The sequence below is a fragment of the Hylobates moloch genome, unplaced genomic scaffold, assembly GCF_009828535.3.
Source record: "Hylobates moloch isolate HMO894 unplaced genomic scaffold, HMol_V3 SCAFFOLD_2, whole genome shotgun sequence".
NCBI classification, from domain to species: Eukaryota; Metazoa; Chordata; class Mammalia; order Primates; family Hylobatidae; genus Hylobates; species Hylobates moloch.
The window spans coordinates 121,242,243-121,265,587 of NW_026652277.1; the positions used below are offsets into that span (position 1 = coordinate 121,242,243).

The 23,345-nt window shown below is 32.4% G+C and overlaps 1 long non-coding RNA gene across 1 annotated transcript in view; it reads right to left on the reverse strand.

Annotated features, from left to right (window-relative positions):
- Positions 1-15,352, reverse strand: part of LOC131382856 (uncharacterized) — a 177,330-nt gene extending 161,978 nt beyond the window's left edge. The window contains exon 1 of the long non-coding RNA XR_009212440.1: positions 15,277-15,352. This is a non-coding gene — a long non-coding RNA (uncharacterized LOC131382856). The remainder of the gene's footprint in view (positions 1-15,276) is intronic.
- Between the last annotated feature and the right edge of the window lie 7,993 nt (positions 15,353-23,345).

Sequence of the window (23,345 nt, forward strand, 5' to 3'; positions counted from 1 at the left end):
GACATCGATTGAATTTAACCAGGTGAGTTTGGTGGCCAGATTTTTCTAAATTTCTTCACATGAAGAAGAATCTGAACTAGGGGCAAGATTTAAATCAGGGAAATCACATATCATAGTGTCCATAAAAATATGAAAGAGTATATATCAGGTCAGTATGGTTAGCAAGGGGATGAGAAACAAGACTTATTTAAAAATTAGTATCTATACAACTTTATTATTGATTAGGTGGGAATGCTGGTATGGGGAAGGAGATGAATATGAAAGAGAATTCTAGGAAAATTCCAGGGTTCCAGTTTGTGTGGTTTGAATAATGATGGTATTTATCTTCTTATATATATATAGCAGAAGGAGACCATAAAATAGAATCTCAAACAGGAGGTCTCTTCCTGATTCTATATATGATATAATATATCTCAATCTTCAGATCATGTAAATGGAGAAGTCTCACATTGTTCTTTCTTCTTTCTACTTACTCCATTTTTTAGTCTCTACTGGAAATGTCTGCCATGGACAATGATGTATTCTTTCTGGCCATAACCTCATTTTCTGACTGTTCATTTTACTGCCAACTCCACCTTCACCCTCTTCAATACACTCTTTTACATCATTGCTCAGCAGTTCTCAGTGAAAATCAGCCCATGCGGCTCTTATATCCAGCTGAAGATATCCAAACCCGAGGGCCTGGGTCAGGTAAGGTTGTCGAACTGCTTACTCTCACAGTTGAGGAGACATATACAAGAAGCAAGGAAAGACTAGAAAATACAATGTGTTAGTCCATTCTCATGCTGCTATGAAGAAATACCCGAGACTGGGTAATTTATAAAGAAAAGAAGTTTAATTGATTCACAGTTCTGCATAGCTAGAGAGGCCTCAGGAAACTTACAACCATGGCAGAAAGCACTTCTTCACAGGTCAGGAGTAGACAGAATGAGTGCCAGCAGGGGAAATGCCCGATGCTTATAAAACCATCAGATCTCGAGAGCTCACTCACTATCACAAGAACCTCATGGGGGACACCACCCCAATGATTCAATTACCTTCCAACAGGTCCCTCCCATGACACGTGGGGATTATGGGGATTACAATTCAAAATGACATGTGGGTGGGGACATGGCCAAACCATATTTTGTAGTAAATCTAGTTTTAAATCTGTTAGGCATGAAATAAAACAATTTAATTTTTCATGAGAAAGATACGCAAAATTAAAAATACAGCTGGAAAGTGTTTCAATGACTACTTTATATAATGTTTCCAACCTCTCCCTCTGTCACTCTCTATCCTATTAGATTTTATTTCCACCACATTATAACCAGTATATAGAACTGACAGGGCACATGGGATGAATCTCACCTTTCTTTCTCTACTTTATACCATACCTTACTTGAATTCAAAATAAAGCTTCCTTATTTTGTCCTTTATTCTTTAAATATGTTCACAGGAGGAAGTTCTTTCTAAGACACTGGATAAAAACTCAATAGGTCCCATGACGGTTATGGTCAGTCCTAGAAAGTCTTATAATAACTTTAAATTACAAATTAAATTCAGTAATTAAAATGTCCATTCCCAGATAGTAGTCAAACTCCAATCTTGCCTAATATTAAACCTTCTCCACAAAACTATGGCCTGGAAAGTGGGACAGAATTCTTCCTTTCTACCTCCTACCTGGAGTACCTGGCTCTCTGGCATTGTAGCTGAGGGTGAGATGAAACGAAGACGAGATAAAGAACTGATGTTGACTGGCATCTACTTTACTTCTCATTCTCTGGGTAATATTCATGTTTAATACATTTCTTTCATAAATATTTATAAATATATGAAATTATAAATATATACAACTATGTACTTTCATGTATAAACTTTATGTGACTTTATAATTATAAATAAATCTGATAGTTATATGTGTAATTATAAAGTTATTTAATTCAGTATATGTTATGTATGTAAATATAATTTATTTGAAAATTATCAAATAATTATTATGACACAATCTCCTAGGAGGTATACATCTTGCCTGATTTTTCACCACTGCAACCTCAGTTTCTAGATCAGTGCCTGGAACATAGTAGATATGTTATATAAATATTATATATTGCATAGATTTTAATATACGTGTACCAAATCATCCAGTACAGAAATTTGCAGACAAGTTGTAGACTAGCCATCTATATTTGGGAGTACCTGATTATAGAAGATATTTAAGATATCAAGAGTCATTTAGAACTTAGAGGGAGAGCCCATAAACTAAATGGAACCTGACTTTTAGGGGAAGGTAAAGGGAGTAGGGTACAATAAGTGAGTTAGAAAGAGAAATAAAGGACTATGTTCTCAGATAGATAAATAGATAATAGCTAGATGATAGACAGATAAATAGATGATAGACACATACATATATGTACACACACTTATAAACACACACAAATACATACACAGTATTTTGAGAATAAATAATAAGTATGTCAAATATCACAGAGAAATGTTGATCCCATCATTAAATGAGAATTTACAGCAGTGCTTGACTCCTAGGTTATGGATTGGTGCTGGACGGGGAACTGAAAGAGAAGCTCTCAGTAGTTATATTGTCTCTGCAACTTCCTTCAAGGCTGACAAGATGCTGAGTTCAGCAATGTGGGGAGTTTTGATACAATGGGGATAAAAATCTCTGGAAAAAATGTGGAAAGGATTGAGGGTAAGCAGTTTACACAAACTGTCATGAGATGGTTGAAGTCAGGAATTGGGGTGGAGTAAAATGTTTTCTTCTAGGTTACAAAATTCTCAAGCTGCTTGAGTTGGAAAGCAGGAATTCAATAGGTTACACTGACATGATATTATGTGACCAGATTTGGATATGGGATATAAGAGACATTTTGTGAATAGAACATTTGGCAAAGAGGAAACAGATTTCTGGAAGATGTTCCTTTATAATGAAATGCGATTAGAGAAAACAGGTTTTGTGGATTGAGGTTAAGGATTTGAAGAGGGAGGGAGAAAGTGCACAGCAATAAGGAGAGGGGAAGAATGTTAGAGAATTAACCCAAGTGATGGCACAGGGCCTTGTCTTTTGAATGGTCATTGCAAATACAGGGATAGGCAACGTGCCAAGAATTGACGAGTTTCAATTTTTTTCCTAACTTGTTCCCTTTTAAATGTCCTACAAATTTAGTTATTCTGTGAATGCATACACTGTGTTTTTGGTTTTGTTTGTTTGTTTGTTTGTTTGTAGATAAGGGTCTTGCTTTGTTGCTCAGGCTGGTTTCAAACTCCTTGCTTCAAGTAATCCTTCCACCTCAGCCTCCCAAAGTGCTGGGATTACACACGTTAGCCACTGTGCCCAGTCATAATTTTTACTACTATTTTTGGTAGTAAATCATTAAGATATTTTTTTCATACTATTCATATATGCAAAAGTGAAATTGCAACCACTGAAAATGCATGCTATGTCACCATACCATGATATTTGATCATTTGAGAAGTATATTTAGTGACATAAGCATACATTCCTATGCTCTCCAGTTGATTTTAAAACTGAGCGTGATATTCCTCTGAAGGAAAGACAGATGTGAAGGGAAGAAGTTGCAAACGAATGTAGAAAATGCCATACAATTACTAAAACCATACAATTTTTTTTTCACATTAAGATAATGTGGAGGCTTGTATAGCTACATTGTAGGACACCAAGTTTCTAGAAATTCAGATATCCTATCTCCATGATGGATTAATATAATAGGACATGTCCATTTTAGTATCTATTCTGTCACTCTGCTTTATCTTCTCTTAATTTATTGAGATTTATTTAAGTAGATCATACAATGTATTCATCTCCACTTCTAGCACGTCATCAATTCTGAGATTTCAATATCCTGAATATTGGTGCAAGAAATACTTATGACTTCAAATCTTATTAGTGTTTCATCCTTCATCAATTATTTTGCTTTTTAAAATTTATGTCCCACTCCCATTCAGTCAATGGCTGTGGCAAATCTTTTCCAGCAAATTTAAATTATTTATTTACTTTAACTTCCCTTCTCTCATTTAGCCATCAGGTGGAAAAATATTTAATTACTTAATGATATCTAAAAACATTTCTCTCAACTGTGAGCAAACTTTTTTTGTGACATTGATTATTTTCATACTGGCTTTAAGAATTTGTTTTTGTTTTTGTCGCCCCTGTTAATTGTTCCCTGTCCCCCTGGATTTACTATTTTTCCCCTCTCTCTCTTAATGTTTTCATTCTGTTTAGCTGCCAATAAAGGTTAGAGCAAGTCACTCGCATTTTTCCACAGCCCTTCATTCAGCCCAGCAACTCGTCTGGGTATCTCATTCTCTCTAACCATAATGTATCGGGCACATATATCTTAAACAAAGTAAATTTTATTATGAGTGTAATTGCTTTGTGAGAATTTTGATACTGTATTATGATAAATAAAATTCTCAGCATTTCTAATAATAAATGATATCAATTGACTCTGATATAAATTGCTACTTATAGGAAAATATTGCGTGACAGTAACAAAAATGCAGAGTTAGATTGGTAAGAGGGTAACATCCTTTAAGTATAAACTTTTTGTTAATAAGAGAAATTTTATAGACCTTAAATTGGAGGTTTGTAGTGTATTCAATGACATAGAAAAATGTGTGAACATATATCAAACTAAAGAATATTAACAAGATCCAAGTACTACTAGTCTTCCTATCTGCTTTGCTAATCTATTAAAATATAATTATATGTGCAGATATTGATATTGATTATATTTATGTATATATACAGATGTGTATGTGTATATATGTGCAAGTGTACCTGTGAATATAAATGTCTATATATGAAAAAAGGGCAGTTATCAAACATAAATACCCATAAATATCCAAATTCTGATTATTATTTCATACCCAAGAGTGTTACATAAGAGTGTTAATTTAGTCTCATCATTGCTGACATTAGGTAATGACTTTAAAAATTGCATATGTAATATAGAGAATTTTACTTTGTTTTGTCTTTTTTTGTTTTCAGTTTGAAAATACTTCAGCTATTTAATAAATATATTTTCATTTTAGTGAATTTTCTATATATTTCACTATCTTTTAAATTTAGTCTTGATGCTTTTATTAACACATATTTTTGCTCTGTCATATTTGTTTTATATATTTTTCTTTAAAATGCCTTTAACTATTTTTTTTTTATTATTATACTTTAAGTTCTAGGGTACATGTGTACAACATGCAGGTTTGTTACATATGCATACATGTGCCATGTTGGTGTGCTGCACCCGTCAACTCGTCATTTACATTAGGTATATCTCCCAGCTCTATCCCTCCCTGCTCCCCTCACCCCAGGACAGGCCCCGGTGTCCAAGTGTTCTCATTGTTCAATTCCTACCTATGAGTGAGAACATGCAGTGTTTGGTTTTCTGTCCTTGTGATAGTTTGCTCAGAATGATGGTTTCCAGCTTCATCCATGTTCCTACAAAGGACATGAACTCATCCTTTTTTATGGCTGCATAGTATTCCATGTTTTATATTTAACAAAAAGATTTAACTATTTAAATGACCAATGTATTATTTAAATAATTAAATGTATCAATAATTTACTTTACAAACCCTTTATTTTCCTCATCCTTATCTATTCTGTATTTGAGCAAGTGTTGATAACATTCACCTGTATTTCTTCTTTTTTTTTTTTTTTTTTTGAGATGGAGTCTCGTTCTGTTGCCCAGACTGGAGTGCAGTGACGTGATCTCAGCTCACCGAACATTCACCTGTATTTCTTATCCTCATTTTCTTTGAGCATTAGTTAATTTTTAATTCATCATAATTATTTTATGTTAATTATGTTAATGTTTGTTTTCTAAATTATTAATACTTTGTTTTAATGGCGGTAGGAGGTAGGACTGGACTCTAAAGCAGGGAGCTTGGACACAGGACCAAACCGAGGAATATCTAAAACAGGTGCTGGGCAGAAGCAGTTTCCCATAACACACACTCAACAGTGTGCCATTTCAGTTTATTGTTGCCATGGCAACACTCAGAAGTTACTGCTCCTTTGCATGGCAAAAACCCAGAAGATGCCACCCATTTTCTAGAAATTTCTGCAAAAATTGCCCATTAATTTGCATGTAATTAAAACCAGGTATAAATATGAATGCAGACCAGCCTTTGAGCTGCTATTCTGGGCACACTGCCTATTGGGTAGCACTGCTCTGCAAGAAGCGGTAAGTTTGCTGCTGCATTATGCTGTTGCTTAAATAGAAGTTGCTGTCTAATGCCACTGGCTCACCCTTGAATTCATTCCTGGAAAAAGCCAAGAACCCTCCTAGACCAAGCCCCTATTTTGGGGCTTGCCTGTCCTTTATCACAATTGCTTACATTAAATATTATTTTTCCAAATTTGATGCCACTTTATTCTTGTACTTTATTTTTTAGTGTATAATAGAATCAATTTATGTATTAACTGTGAAAGATTCATCTTCTTTTTAAATATCGGTCCTGTAAATCTACTTAAGTTGTATATATACACAATGGAATAATTTTCAACCTTAAAAAGCAAGAAATGTCATTTGTAACAACATAGATGAAATTGGAAAACATTATGTTAAGTGAAATAAACCAGACACGGAGAGACAGACACTGCAAGTTCTCACTTATATGGAATCTAAGACAATCAAAGTAAAAGAAGCAGAGAATAGAATGGTTATTATAGAGGCTAGGGAGCAGGGAGATGGGGAGATGATAGTCAAAGGGTACAAAGCCTCAATTAGGAGGAATAAAATTTTTTTTAATACTTTGAGATACATTACACAGTAGGGTGATTACAGTAAAAAATAATATATTCTACATTTCAAAATTGCTAACAGAGTAAATTTTAAATGTTCTCACCATAAGAAATGATATATCTTTGAGGTAACTATTATGTTAATTAGCTTGACTTAAATACTCCACATTGTATTTATAAATCATAACATTACTTCGATTACTCTATAAATTTATGCAACTATAATTCGTCAATTTACAATGAAAACAATAAACAGTTTTTAAAAACTTGTGTTGATTAATATTTTCTAAAAGATGAGTATTGAAATACGATACACGTAAGGAAAATCAACAAAATATTTGGCACAATTGATTATCACAAAGTGAAGAACCATCTAGAAGCCACCCAGGTCAAGAAATAGAACAGTGACAGGACCACAGAAGTAGTCCTTGTGCCATGTCTCTAACTTTGTTTCAGCCACACAGGCCCCACCTCCCACCAAAGTCATCACTATCTTGTCCTTAAAGAAGTTACCATTAACTTCTAAGTTGTCTTTCTTTCTTTCTTTCCTTCTTCCTTTCCTTTCCTTCTTACTTTCCTTTCCTTCCTCCTCTCCTCTCCCTCTCCCTCTCCTTTGTTTTTGAGATGGAGTCTCACTCTGTCGCCCAGGCTGGAGTGCAGTGGCATGATCTCGGCTCACTGCAAGCTCTGCCTCCCGGATTCACGCCATTCTCCTGCCTCAGCCTCCCTAATTTGTTTTTCTTTACATACTTAACTTCTTTTTTTTTTTGCTATTTTGTGTTTTTTATTTTTATTTTTTTTTATTATACTTTAGGTTTTAGGGTACATGTGCACAATGTGCAGGTTTGTTACATATGTATCCATGTGCCATGTTGATTTCCTGCACCCATTAGCTCGTCATTTAGCATTAGGTATATCTCCTAATGCTGTCCCCGCCCCCCCCCACCCCCCACCCCACAACAGTACCCGGAATGTGATGTTCCCCTTCCTGTGTCCATGAGTTCTCATTGTTCAATTCCCACCTATGAGTGAGAATATGCGGTGTTTGGTTTTTTGTCCTTGAGTATAAATCATGCTGCTATAAAGACACATGCACACGTATGTTTATTGTGGCACTATTCACAATAGCAAAGACTTGGAACCAACCCAAATGTCCAACAACAATAGACTGGATTAAGAAAATGTGGCACATATACACCATGGAATACTATGCAGCCATAAAAAATGATGAGTTCGTGTCCTTTGTAGGGACATGGATGAAACTGGAAAACATCATTCTCAGTAAACTTAACTTCTAAATACACATTCATGAATACTATAGCGTCATTATTTTTAAATATATATATATATATACACAATTATGTATTTTTAAATTATTTGCATGTTAAACCCAATATTATGTTTGTGAGAAATACTTATGTTATTGAGTATAACTGTTCCTTTTGTTAGTACTTATTTCTGCTTAATGTTCTGTTGTTCAAATAAATCAAAATTTACTCATGTGTCTACTATTGATGGGCATGGGTTGTTACCAATTTGTGAGTTTAATGATTAATGTGCTTATAAAAACTCATTTATATGTCCTTTGGTACACATATATGCACATTCATTTTGGATATTTTTCTAGTGGTGAAATTGCTATGTCATGGTATATGAATATGTTAAACGTTACTGGAATGATGTCATAGTTTTCCAACATGACTGTTCCTTTACACTGCTATCAGCTATACATGAAAACTTAAAGCATGCAAAATATTTGCTAACATTTAGGTTTGTGTTTTAAATTTTACTTATTGCAGGGGCATATAATAGTATCTCACTGTGGTTTAAATGTCAGCTTTTCTGAGGTTTATTAAGGTTGAGTACCTTTTCTTATGTTTAATTTATATTTGGTATCTTCCTTTGTTCCAAAATGTTTATTCAAGCCTCTTGATTATTTATCTATTAGATTTTCTTTCCTTACCAATAGTTAAGGTGGAGACCAAATTGCTTTTTCCTTTTTAGTATGGGCATCCAGTTGACCAAGAATCGTTTATTTTTATTTACTTTTTTTTTTTTTTTTTTTGAGACAAAGTCTCGCTCTGTTACACAGGCTGGAGTGCAGTGGCACAATCTCGGCTCACTGCAACCTCTGCCTCCCGGGTTCAAGAGATTCTCCTGCCTCAGCCTCCCGAGTAGCTGGGAGGGAAGGTGCCTGCCACCACACCTGCATAATTTTTATATTTTTAGTAGAGACAGGATTTCACCGTACTGGCCAAGCTGGTCTCGAACTGCAGACCTTGTGATCTATCCGCCTCGGCCTCCCAAAGTGCTAGGATTACAAGCGTGAGTCACAGAACCCAGACCCAGGATCATTCTTTTAAAAGACAATAAGTTCCTTATGGGCTATTTATCCTATTCAGTGGGCCCATTTGTCACTTGCTCCAATGCCACCCTGTTTTAATTATTGTAAGTTTATAAGTCTTGATATAGCAATTCTCCTATATTAATTTGCTTCAATAATGTATTTTGATTAGCACATTAATTTTAGAGTCAGCTTCTATGTCACACGCCCCAACATGCTAAAGAGAAAACAATACAGATGAAAGTAACAAGAAAAGCTATTTAGACTTTATGGTTCAGCAGATAGTCCATTTTATTGTAAAGATTCTGTGTGTGTTTGAGGTGTATACTCTGCTATTCTTACATGCGTTGTTATATTTTTGCCCATTTATCCAGTTTACTAATTGTGATAAAATTTTAATGGTTATTTACTTCTGTTTTGATTAATAGATGTGTTAAAAATTATTTACATAATTGCGAATTTTTCCATTTCTTTGTGTAGTTTTATTTTTGTTGTATATTTTGTGGTTATGCTATTGGATACCTAAAATTTAGAATTGTTGCAACTCGTGTTTAACTGAAACTTTTATAGTTATGAAGTATTATTTATTTTCATTATGATTTTTACTTTAAGTCAATTTGATATTTATATAGCTATAGCTGCTTTCTTTTTTCTTAATGATTATATGGTTTTATTTTCAATATCACATATATATGGTATAGAGAATATACATATATATGTATATTAAGTAATATAAAGCTGACTTTAAAAAATCCAGTCTGAAGTTATTTTTAATAAGTATAGTTAATCCATTTGCATTTAGCATAATGCCTGATATTTTTAAAATTATATCTACCATTTTACCCAGTTCATATTATCATTCTATCTGTTCTGTTTGGTAATACAAACACTAGTTTTTATGTATAAAATTTTGGTTTAAAACTAATTTATTATGCATCCAAACAATTTTGTGCCAAAAGCCATAATTGTCAAAGTGAGCCAATATTATAGGTATAAAGATTTAGAGTAACTACAGTGATACACTTTTATGGCAAGGCTGATACTGGGTGAAAGAGATTCAGTATGTTCAGATGTCAACTTCTTTTTGCTGTTAGTATTAAACTGAATTTCAGGAATATTTGTGTCTTTGAAGAATAACTTTTAAAACATAAATGTCTTAAAATGATATTTAATGAATTGACAGCCTTCTAAAGTTTGGTTTTATATTTCTTAAAATAACTTGGAAAATCTTAAAACAAATTCTTCCTTGGAAGGAGTGCCAAACTTTATCTTTCATAGGCCTTAGAAAGTTGCATTATGGAAACCATAGCTTGCAAACAAGATGACGTTTCAAGTAATTCTACCAAAGTAGTTAATAACTCAAATGGTATACAGAACTTAATTTTAAAAGTTTCCATTTGTGCTTTCAAATCTCTCATCTTGTTAATAAATATTTTTTACAATTTATTCATTTTATTAGAGACAAGGTCTCACTCTGTCACCTAGGCTGGATTGCAGTGGTACAATCATAGCGCACTGTAACACTGAATTCCTGGCCTCAAACAATCCTCCCATTTAGGCCTTCCAGAATGTTGGGATTACAGGCCTGAGCCACTGTAATGAGCCAAAATAACTTTTTGATTCAATCTTTTTTTAGCTGCTTAAAATTATGTTTTACATGTGAATCAAAAGACATTAATGAGGTAGGGCTTTATTTAATTAAATAATGGTGAAATGTTTGAAAGAATGATAGAGATCAATCTTTCAGTGAGTCTGTCTTACAAGAGATTATCAACAAATGATACCCAATAAAATATTTTGCTGAAATGTGTAAACATTTCGGAATGAAAATAATTGAAACTCAGAATGCCCTCATTTAGCAAAACTTGCTCTGAGCATCTTAGGGACTTGAATAATTGTAGAAAAAATATTCTCTCAATTAGTGATATTTTGGCTTAAAGAACAAGTCAATTGAAAGTGCCAACAACTTAAGATTTATTTGATTACTGTAGCCTTGTAGTATAGTTTGAAGTCAGGTAGTGTGATGCCTCCAGCTTTGTTCTTTTGGCTTAGGATTGTCTTGGCAATGCGGGCTCTGTTTTGGTTCCATATGAACTTTGAAGTAGTTTTTTCCAATTCTGTGAAGAAAGTCATTGGTAGCTTGATGGGGATGGCATTGAACCCATAAATTACCTTGGGCAGTATGGCCATTTTCACGATATTGATTCTTCCTACTCATGAGCATGGAATATTCTTCCATTTGTTTGTATCCTCTTTTATTTCATTGAGCAGTGGTTTGTAGTTCTCCTTGAAGAGGTCCTTCATATCCCTTGTAAGTTGGTTTCCTAGGTATTTTATTCTCTTTGAAGCAATTGTGAATGGGAGTTCACTCATGATTTGGCTCTCTGTTTGTCTGTTATTGGTGTATAGGAATGCTTGTGAGTTTTGCACATTGATTTTGTATCCTGAGACTTTGCTGAAGTTGCTTATCAGCTTAAGGAGATTTCGGGCTGAGACGATGGGGTTTTCTAGATATAAAATCATGTCATCTGCAAACAGGGACAATTTGACTTCCTCTTTTCCTAATTGAATACCCTTTATTTCTTTCCCCTGTCTGATTGCCCTGACCAGAATTTCCAGCACTATGTTGAATAGGAGTGGTGAGAGAGGGCATCACTGTCTTGTGCCGGTTTTCAAAGGGATGCTTCCAGTTTTGGCCCATTCAGTATGATATTGGCTGTGGGTTTGTCATAAATAGCTCTTACTATTTTGAGATATGTCCCATCAATAACTAATTTATTGAGAGTTTTTAGCATGAAGCGCTGTTGAAGTTTGTCAAAGCATTTTCTGCATCTATTGAGATAATCATGTGGTTTTTGTCTTTGGTTCTGTTTATATGCTGGATTATGTTTATTGATTTGCATATGTTGAACCAGCCTTGCATCCCAGGGATGAAGCCCACTTGATCATGGTGGATAAGCGTGGTACTGATACCAAAACAGAGATATAGACCAATGGAACAGAACAGAGCCCTCAGAAATAATACCACACATCTATGACCATCTGATCTTTGACAAACCTGACAAAAACAATCAATGTGGAAAGGATTCCCTATTTAATAAATGGTGCTGGGAAAACTGGCTAGCCATATGTAGAAAGCTGAAACCGGATCCCTTCCTTACACCTTATACAAAAATTAATTCAAGATGGATTAAAGACTTACATGTTAGACCGAAAATCATAAAAACCCTAGAAAAAAACCTAGGCAATACCATTCAGGACATAGGCATGGGCAAGGACTTCATGTCTAAAACATCAAAAGCAATGGCAACAAAAGCCAAAATTGACAAATGTAATCTAAGTAAACTAAAGAGCTTCTGCACAGCAAAATAAACTACCATCAGAGTGAACAGGCAACCTACAGAATGGGAGAACATTTTTGCAATCTACTCATCTGACAAAGGGCTAATATCCAGAATCTACAAAGAACTCAAACAAATTTACAAGAAAAAAACAAACAACACCATCAACAAATGGGCAAAGGATATGAACAGACACTTCTCAAAAGAAGACATTTATGCAGCCAAAAAACACATGAAAAAATGCTCATCATCACTGGCCATCAGAGAAATGCAAATCAAAACCACAATGAGATACCATCTCACACCAATTAGAATGGTGAACATTAAAAAATCAGGAAACAAGTGCTGGAGAGGATGTGGAGAAATAGAAACACTTTTACACTGTTGGTGGGACTGTAAACTAGTTCAACCATTGTGGAAGTCAGTGTGGCGATTCCTCAGGGATCTAGAACTAGAAATACCGTTTGACCCAGCCATCCCATTACTGGGTATATACCCAAAGGATTATAAATCATGCTGCTATAAAGACACATGCACACATATGTTTATTGCAGCACTATTCACAATAGCAAAGACTTGGAACCAACCCAAATGTCCATCAATGATAGACTGGATTAAGAAAATGTGGCACATATACACCATGGAATACTATGCAGCCATAAAAAAGGATGAGTTCATGTCTTTTTAGGCACATGGATAAAGCTGGAAACCATCATTCTCAGTAAACTATCGCAGGGACAAAAAACCAAACACCGCATGTTCTCACTAATGGGTGGGAATTGAACTATGAGAACACATGGACACAGGAAGGGGAACATCACACACTGGGGCCTGTTGTGGGGTCGGGGGACGAGGGAGGGATAGCATTAGGAGACATACCTAACGTAAATGACTAGTTAATGGGTGCAGCACACCAACATGGCACATGTATATATATGTAACAAACCTGCACGTTGTGCACTTGTACCCTAGAACTTAAAGTATAATAAAAAAGATTTATTAAGAGTCATACACAATGTTACTTTAATTAACAGAATTGTGCAACTTGCCATCTCTCTCTCTCTCTCCCCCGCTTCCCCTTCCTTCTTTTCCTCTTCCACTCTTTGAAAAATATACTCAACAAAAGACTTATATGTACATAAAGTACTAATAATCCAATGTTATAAACTTACAGATTTAAATCTCAGTAGAACAGTTTTCATTATTTTTATTACTCAAAAATATATTCTCAAAAACAATTTTTTATTGCTCATTGATTTTTCTCACTTTTTCTTTGCTCATTTCTTAATTTCTCTTTTATTTTTGATTTGGAATCTTCTAATATACTTTTTGATTATTTACGTAAAAATTGCTATAAAATGCTTATTTTTTAATAATAAAAATGTTTAACAACATGGATAGACCTGTAAGAATACCTTTGGTGGTATCTGATCTTTTTAATATTTAGAATTTGTGTTTTCTTTGCCTGTCAAATTATTAACTGCATTATTCATTAACCTATTTTTTTAGTTTTTAAAATGAAATAACATTTTCTAAAAAATGTTATTTCATTTTATTATAATGACAGAATATGTCCCATGTGATTACTGCTGTTTGAAGTATCACATCATCTAGTAGCTTAAATATTTCTCCTAGTTATTTTACTAATTGCAGTAAAATGAATTGTTAACATGAATTCTATAGGTCAGTTTCAGAGTCTTGGAGTTGTCTTGTCATGTGGTTTATATGCAGAAGCCTTAAATTATAATTTATTTTGCAAATGCTCTTTTTAATATATAATAAAATTTTATAATCATGTTTTTATTTTCATCTATATTTTTCTTTTTAAAAATCTGATTGTTATTAACTCTCATTGCAATTGATAAGGAAGCATATCTCCTGACTCAAATCTTAAGGACTCTTAACTTTCATTTTACAGTATTAGCAAGTAATTCCACTAAAATACAAATTTTATATTTTCATGCCCTTTTCCTTTTAGAATTTTTATTTCCTTTACCAATCGGAAGTCCAACCATCATAAGAAGGCATAAGGAAATCCCAACATGATCATTCTATTGCCACCCCATTTATTATATAGCAAGTGGATATTATTATAACTCTATTCCTGTCACTGTTTCTTTCTGTCACTGTTTCTTTCTGTCTATACTGCCTTTTTTGTTTGTCAAACTCTTATTTGTCTTACAAAGAATTTCCTGGATACCACATAACTCCCTGAAACTTTGCCTGCTGTGCTCACTGACAAAGGTGAATTATAATTTTGTCTATTCTATTATATATGTATGTGTACACTTGTATTCAAACAACAATATTGTATTATATTACAATTACATTGTTATTTTCTATTATGTTTTGTTTACTAGAGTTCTAAATACTTGCAGAGGTTTTATTTTCTTGCTTATCACAGCACTTGGCTTATAGAATGGCAAAATAACTACATGATCACTTCATGAAGCTAAAAAAGTGTTCATTTTTATAATCAGTAAGGATAAAGTATTTCAGTGCACTCATAAAAATTAAAGATAATAAAATAAGTTGATTTAAAGAAGTCATGATCTGTTAAAATTAAAGTTGCTATTTACGGAATTGGTTGTAACCCAAAAATATAGCATTTATTCTCAATATTGAAACATGACATGATATAGTATTCTAATGTATATCATATTTCATTAATCTGCCATAAACTATTAGAATCTGCTTTCAGAAACTATGTGTTGTTCCCAATAGGAAATGCAATATAGACTATACTATCAGATAAGCCAGTTGCAGTGGGCTGACAGCTCTCAAAAAAGGTATGTGCACATCCTAACCCTGGAACTTATGAATATTACCTTATTGAAAGAAGAGTATTGGCAGATGTAATCCGCTTAAGGATCTTGAGATGATGAAGTCATCCTGGATTATCTGGCTGGGTCTTTAATTCAATGGCAAGTATCCTATAAGAGACAGAAGAGAAATCAACAGAGAAGAGAAGGAAGCAATGTGACCATAAAGTCAGAGACTGGAGTGATACAGGTACAAACCCAGGAATGCGGACAGCCTCTAGGAGCTGGAAGATACAAGGAATGGAATCCTCCCTGCAGCCTCTGGTGGGAACAGCTGCCTTGTTAATGCCTACACTTTTATACTCCAGAATTATGAGAGAATAAATTTGTGTTGTTCTCAGCCACACGGTTTGAAGTAATTTGTTACAACAGCCATAGGAAACTAATGTGCCAGTATTGTAAAAGTGCTTCGTGTGAATTTAATTATTTATAAACACGATGAAAGATAAATAAGAACCTTTAAAGATGTCTTTTAAAAAGACATAGGCTATAATAAAATTTTATTTAATAAGTCAAAAATAATTGCATGTCTTCTACACTACCAAGAATTTGAAATAAGGTGATAAACAAATCAAAGTTATTTTTTAAATAAATAAACACTGGATAAGTATTGAAAATAAAGTAAAAAAAGTAAAGAAAATGAATAAAATAAGTTTCCTTCTTTAATATCTAAAATTTTATTCCTCACACAAAGTAAAGTGTTTCTCTCTAAGTTTAAGTGATGTAATGGTGAGGATTGCATTTGGAATTTGTAGAGCAAGATAGACTAATACAAACAGTCATATAATGAGACATTCTCTTCGATACTGATGCATTTTCATATCCTCTTACATGTTGCAAGTGTTAATCCAGGCATCCTTTTCTGCTTTCAATGCCACTACTACATCAACTTGTCACCCAAATAACTGTAATTAAGCATTCTCTCTAGCTGCTGATTACAGTATGCTGATGAACATTCCCACTGGATTTAACAGACTTTTTTCATAACATCTACAGTAATCATCACATATTATAATGTCTTTTTGGCTGAAGACTTCTCGAATAATCTAAAATTTAAATTGAACAGCCCTCTGATTATTGCAATCTAAAGTTCAACAAGCGCTTAATCAGAAAGGTGTAAGTATCTATCACTGACATCTACTAAGCAATAGGATAATATATATCCAGGGAAATAAATACTTAAACTGTTTGGTCATTGATCCATGTCATTTTAAAATTAACACCAGCATATAACACAGAATATTTTTTCCTGGAAAATAGCAGACTAACAAGGGGACATATTGGTGAAGTGAACATTTACAACTTCCAAATGTCCCATTCTGACAACTTTAAGTTGCACATAGTAATGTGAAGAACATTAAAATATGAATCAAGTAAAAGTTCAAGAAGCATGTTTGTAAGTTATTATTTGATTAAATTCTTATTACTCATAGATACAAAAGAAAGATGGCATCAAATTTTCAGTTCAGATTCCCAAAGTAAGTGTAGATTTTATTAGAACTGTCCCTAAATATGGGCAAGAGGAGTTGCTCCCAAAGCCCCTTGATTTATGAGGTTGCTAAAATCACACACACACATACACACACACACACACACACACACACACACACCCCTATAAAATGCATAAACATCTCTGTTTGTTATCTAGGATGCAGAGTATAGAGCTCGTGTGATCCTAGCCCTAAAAATCAGTTTTTATCACTAATACAGTTCCATTTACAGAGAATTGCTTTTCCACATCTCTTGCTCTATAGACTTGAAACAAAAGGCACCTAGATTCAAATGTTATCAAGGTTTGTAGCGTTTCACTGCCAATAGAAAATATGAGTACTTATTTGTAGGACAAGAAAAAGAAATTTAATCACATAAATATGTACTAGTATTTGAATTGTTTGTCTTATTATTTCATTTGCTCAACCCACATTTCCTGGCCCATCATTTTTTGAGCTACTCTATAACAACATTGTTCAATGGATTCTAAAAACTGCTTTCAGAAAACTTTTAGAGTATATAATTGGATTATTTATAAATTTATGTAAATATATCATTTGTACATTCTTTTTTGAATATTAATAATGAAATTTTCTCTACTTACAAAAAATATATTTCAGTGTATGTATAAAGGCCACTATTTTTATTGTAAACCCTATAGATCAGATAACAGCATATATTACTAAGGGTTCCCTAGAGAAATAGAACCAATAGAAGATTTATATATCAGATAGGATATATAATATCTTATATATACATAATATATGTATTATATATAATATATAATATCATTATATTATATGTATAATATATATAATATATATAATTATATATATATTATATATAATTATATATAATTTATATTATATATGTAATTATATATATATAATATTATACATATAATGATTTAGCTCATGTGGTCATGGCGGCAGGCAAGTTCAATCTGTAACATGGGCTGGCTTGCTGGATGCTCTGGAAGAACTGATGTTCCAGTTTGAGGAAAGTCAGGCAGAAACAGCCATTTTGTAAATGAAGCCTGGAAGCAATCTGCTGAAGCTTCTTCTTTACTTGGGGCAAAGACAGTTTTATTTTTCTGTTTGGCCCTTCAATTGATTGGATAAAGCCCTCTCATATTATGAAGGGCAATGTGCTTTTCTGATTAATATACTAATTTCACACAGAAACACCCTCCATGTTTACACATAGAAGTAACCATCAAACAGCCTTTACTTAACAAAATGTGATCAGTCCTGATTTTGTATACATGGCAACTTATGAGAAGTGTGTGTGTGTGTGTGTGTGTGTGTGTGTGTGTGTGTGTGTGTTTGGGGAAGTAGAGGGGCATATGCAAGTAATAGTGGAAATGTTAAGGCAATAGAACAACAAAAAATGTTTATATCTGCAGCAAGAAGGAACAATTAGCCAATCTATGATTCACAATTCTAATGTGAATAGCGTTAATGTGAATAATTGTGACCTCGCAAAATTTGTTAATTTCTCAGTTCTTATTTAAACATCTAGCAATATCTTTGGTAGAAGATTATGCCATTATTTGAATTTACTTGAAACACTTAATTTTTTAATTGTTTATGTGATTGTTTATGTGATTAAAAATAAAGGACATTTTTAATTAAAATCTGTTACTATACAATTTGTTTTCTGCACACTGTTATCTTTTTTTAAAACCTAAACCATAAAATTTTATCAATCTGAATCGATTTTCAAAGACCTCACAAAATTTGTTAATTTCTCAGTTCTTATTTAAACATCTAGCAATATCTTTGGTAGAAGATTATGCCATTATTTGAATTTACTTGAAATGCTTAATTTTTTAAAAAATATATATTTATCTATTTAACTATTCACGTAGTCAGAAAATTGTAACATAGAAAAATATGTAAAATGAAATATGTAAATTTTCCCCATTCCCCATATCCCAGTGTCTCTTTCTAAAGGTAACCACTATTCATACCTCTCCAAAATCATTCATATATAATTTAAATACTTCATACTGTGCAGTATATCTATTTTTCATACTGAAGTGAACACATTAAACACATCATTATGCATTTTGCCTTTATCAATATTAAATATTAATCTCTTTTGGAGATTTTTTCTTTAAGGCCTAGAAGAGTAACTTTATTTTTAATGGTTGCATATCATTTCTTCATATAGATGTAAAAAATTTATTTAAATTGCCTTATAAAATGCAAATTTAATATTTTTTCTGCTGCTCAAAAGTATTGCAATGAACATCTCAAGGCATATAGCAGCATAATTTTGCAAGTAACTTCAAATGACATATTTCTAGAAATTAAATGCCTGGGTCAAAGCACATGTATGTATGTTCCTTAATTTGAGAGATTTCACTATGTGTCCCTTCATAAAAAATCTGTACCATTTTAGACTTTCACCAAAAAGTAATTGAATTAAAATTACTTATGAAGTAATAGAAGTCCATTATTCCCCATCTTACCTAGGTTAAATTTTTCTTACATTGATTAAATGCATTACTGCCTTTAAATTGAATTTTCCTGACATTTAAAAATACTTGAACTTTCTATGAGCTCCTGTCAATTGTCTGTAATTTTCTACAATAATCAAGGCCAGAATTTAATATTCATCTTCGGATGCATTTATTTAATGATAGCTTAAGAGTAAGTTTAAGAACTCCTACCCAAAATATAACATCAGTTTTTAAAATAAATATAAAATAGTTTTAATGAAGTATGCAAGAAACATGTCTCTCCTTCACAGACTTTAATATTTTCATAATTACTTTAAAGTAGTGTGCTGTTTCTAAAATTTCTATTGAACTTTAAGATCCAGAGAGCACATATGATTACCTTTTGTAAGTTTAGGTTATGAGGGAGTCAGTTCATTCTAGCCCTTTAATTTCTCATAATACAACAGAAAAGAGCAGTGGCAGAAGAAATCAATCCCAACTTATCCCTTGTCGAATATCAGCAAGCACAATGTCACAAAACCAATGTGGAGAAATGGAGTATAGATTTTCCACTGACATTTGTAAAGTGTTTGTGTCAAAGTATTTTTCTAATACAGAAAAGGTTAGAGCTTAACAAATTAAAGCACATGTTTCTTTTAAACCAGTATGTTTGTCATTTGGGATAATTTAATAGCTTTTCTTCCTTATAAAAAAACTTTAATCCAATGTAACACAATTGGCCTCAGTCCTTGAACTGTTCATCATTTACACACAAATTTCTTTATCACAATCATATGAAAAACCTGTAAGAATCTACTTTTTAATTATAGATTTATCAATTATAATTGCAAATAGAATTGTCTACAGAATTTTTTTCTACCAAAGATGTTTAGTTGGTTTCCTTTTCTTATTAAAAAGAAGGTATGCCTCATTTTCTGCTCATTGAATTTATTGACACTTTTATATTTAATATAAGTTTTAAATAAAAATTTTTAACAATTTTGAAGATATGTTATCAATAAAGGTGTGTAGTAATAGATTTATAAAATTAAATTTTACCTATATTTATCAACAGTTACACTAAAATAATTTTTTCACTTTTAATACAACTAATTTTTGTTGAGAACCTATAATCAACAGCACTTTAGTAGCACAGTGTACACTTGATCCTCAGCAATAAGAACCCAAATTTCTTGGAAATAAATAGCTGGTTGTGGTGCTGGAGCAAGAACGGTGTAAATTGAGACTGAAAAATCTTTGGCAAACAGGAAGAAAGTTATCTAAGAATAATGGGAAAGATTAAGATCGGATAGAAACTGACCAAAACCGGGAAATTTTGAGCACCAAAATAACGAAAGTTAAAGATTAAAAATCATTAAATAGACAGAAATCTGGAGTTCATACTGAAAAAAACAAACAAACAACCAAAAAAGAAAGAAAGGAAAAGTTTCCACCTGCCAGAAAAATATTGAATAATAAAATGAATAGATATATGATTGAATTAGAGAACCACCAGCAGGCAATCATCATGACAATAATAGATTCAGGCAAGACTCGAAGTAAGTTCCAAATTATTTGATATTTGTTTTGTGAGAAACAGCATATCTATATAAACTCAAAATATCTTACCATAAAATATTACTAAAGTTAAAGTGTGAACATCTTATGGACAACATATTAACCAAGTGATGAAAATAATATGAGCAATGGGACAAGTGCACATTGTGGGCCTCATTACACATTGCACTGACTGAGAGGTGACTGTATAACTTCGGTGGTATTACTGCCTCAATTCATTATCTGCTAACGCAATATAAAAACCATTCTACAAAGTGATTAACCCATAATCTTTCACGGTATCTGGGTCATGGAAGGAAAAGCAAGGAAAGATTGAGGAACAGTTCCAGGTTGAAGGAGACTGAAGAGGCATGTTACCTAAATGCAACACATGATCCTGGGTTTAATCTAACACCAAAACTGAATTAAGTCTCTTACAACGATAGTATTTTATCAATGTTAATTTCCTTATTTTGATAATTGTACTTGGTTATATAAGCAGCGTCCTTGTTTTAGGAACTAAATATGGAAATATTTTAAGGGTTATTATAGAACCTGTCTGATTTCTTAAATACTTCAGAAAAATATTAATATGCATTGATAAAAAATGAGAGAGAGGGGGAATGATTTGGCAGCTATGGTAAAATATTAACAATTAGGACATATGCATGAAGGATGTATAGTTATTTTGTATACTTGTAAATTTTCTGTAAGTATAACAATTTTGAAATAAAAAATTTCAGAAATGTTTGTAACATAGTTGCAAGAATAAAAGTGGAACATAAGTCAATATGCTTTGTTTTTATTTAAAACTTTCTACCTGAGTATTCTGGGAGACAATAAAGTACTTCAGTTCTTTATTATTCATAGTGTGATAAGAAGCAATAAAATCAAATGAGGAAAGTTCAGATCCAACCCCTGAATGATTTAATCAAATCTGCATTTTTAATAAGGTCTGCAAATTATTTTATGCATCTTTGTATCTAAGAAATACTGCCTTAAGCATGATTTAGTTGAGGAAATAAGACATTACAAAGAATTAGCATTGTTAGGTTTAGATGTGATTGTGATCTTGTGAATACATTGAAGAAGAGGCTTATTTTAAAAGATATTTACTGAGAATTTTAGCAATAACATGCTATTGTGTCTGGGATTTGCTTTGAAATATTGTGTGGGTGGGGAGAGTATAGATGAAATAAGACTGGGCACATGGTGGTCATTATTGCAGTAGGATGGTAGATAAAGAAGGAAGACTATTCCCTTTTACAGGGGACTATGTTCAAACTCATTTTGCAATAAAAAGTATGTCCAGAAAAAAAAGTTCTTGATAAAAAGAATAGGAATAAACAGAAGGAAATGATTAAATTACCAAGGAGAGGATCTATAAACTATATCCAAAGAGGATAAATTATTTAATATTTAACTTTATGTATTTCCTTTACTGTATTTAATATTTTCTTCTTTCTTTTTAATTAAATTAATTACCATAATCATAAACCCACAGGTTCTTGGTTCTTCAACTGACCAAATAACAGATTTAATACTGCTTCATTTTAAAGTAATAAATTTTAATATAACTAATGTCAATTTATAAGTTTCATTAGTTAAATGACATCATGTGCTATTACAGAAGAGAAAGAAAACTGTTAAGAGAAAAATATACAATTTAAAAGGTAACTTTATTATTTTAGGTGAAAGATAATAGGGGCTTCAAAATCTGTTACGCCCCTAAATATTAAGATTATATTCAGTTTTTCTTTCTGATGATTAAATTTTTAAAAAGTATATAAATATTGTATCTAGCAATTGTTAAGCTTGGCTTAATATTTTCACCATCAAGGTTCTGTATACTTTTATGTAAAGTGTCAATAAAACAATAATGCACATAGTTATTTGGGGTTAAACAAAATAATTAACACAAGAAGAGGAAATTTGCAAATTATAAAACTGTATGTAAAGAAATAACCCCACAATTATGTAAATACTTCTTCTATTTAATATATATCTTGCAGCATTTATAACGTGGTTTATTCAATTACAATACTCCTGGTACATTGTTTTCTGAAAGTTATAAGTCAACAAAAATATGTGTCAGGTACATATTACTTCTGCTTATTTCATTATATCTATAAATACATTAGTTGATACAAATGTCATCTGTCATGAAAATGACTATAGTATCAAGAAACTCACTCCTGTACCAAAGCTAATATGGTGGTTACACGGTTGGAGACCTAGGTTTCTTTTATCTTTTGCTCTGCTATTCTGTAGATGTAGATTTCATCTAATAATTTAAGATGATTACTTATTTTCTACTTTCACTTCACTATCCCACCAAGCAAGAAGTAGAGAAAAATGGAAAGTCCAATTCTCTTTATGAGCAACATTCAAAATTGCATATGTCACATTTGTGTTTATATTGTTGGCCAGAAATTAGTCTTATGACCACATCTAGCTACAACAAAAGTTGGAAAATATACTTGATTTTGGATGGTAGTAACTGAAATTCAAGCATTCTGTTACTAAATGAAGAATTCATAAATGAATTATTTTAATCAAACAAGTCTGTGGCAGTTTTATA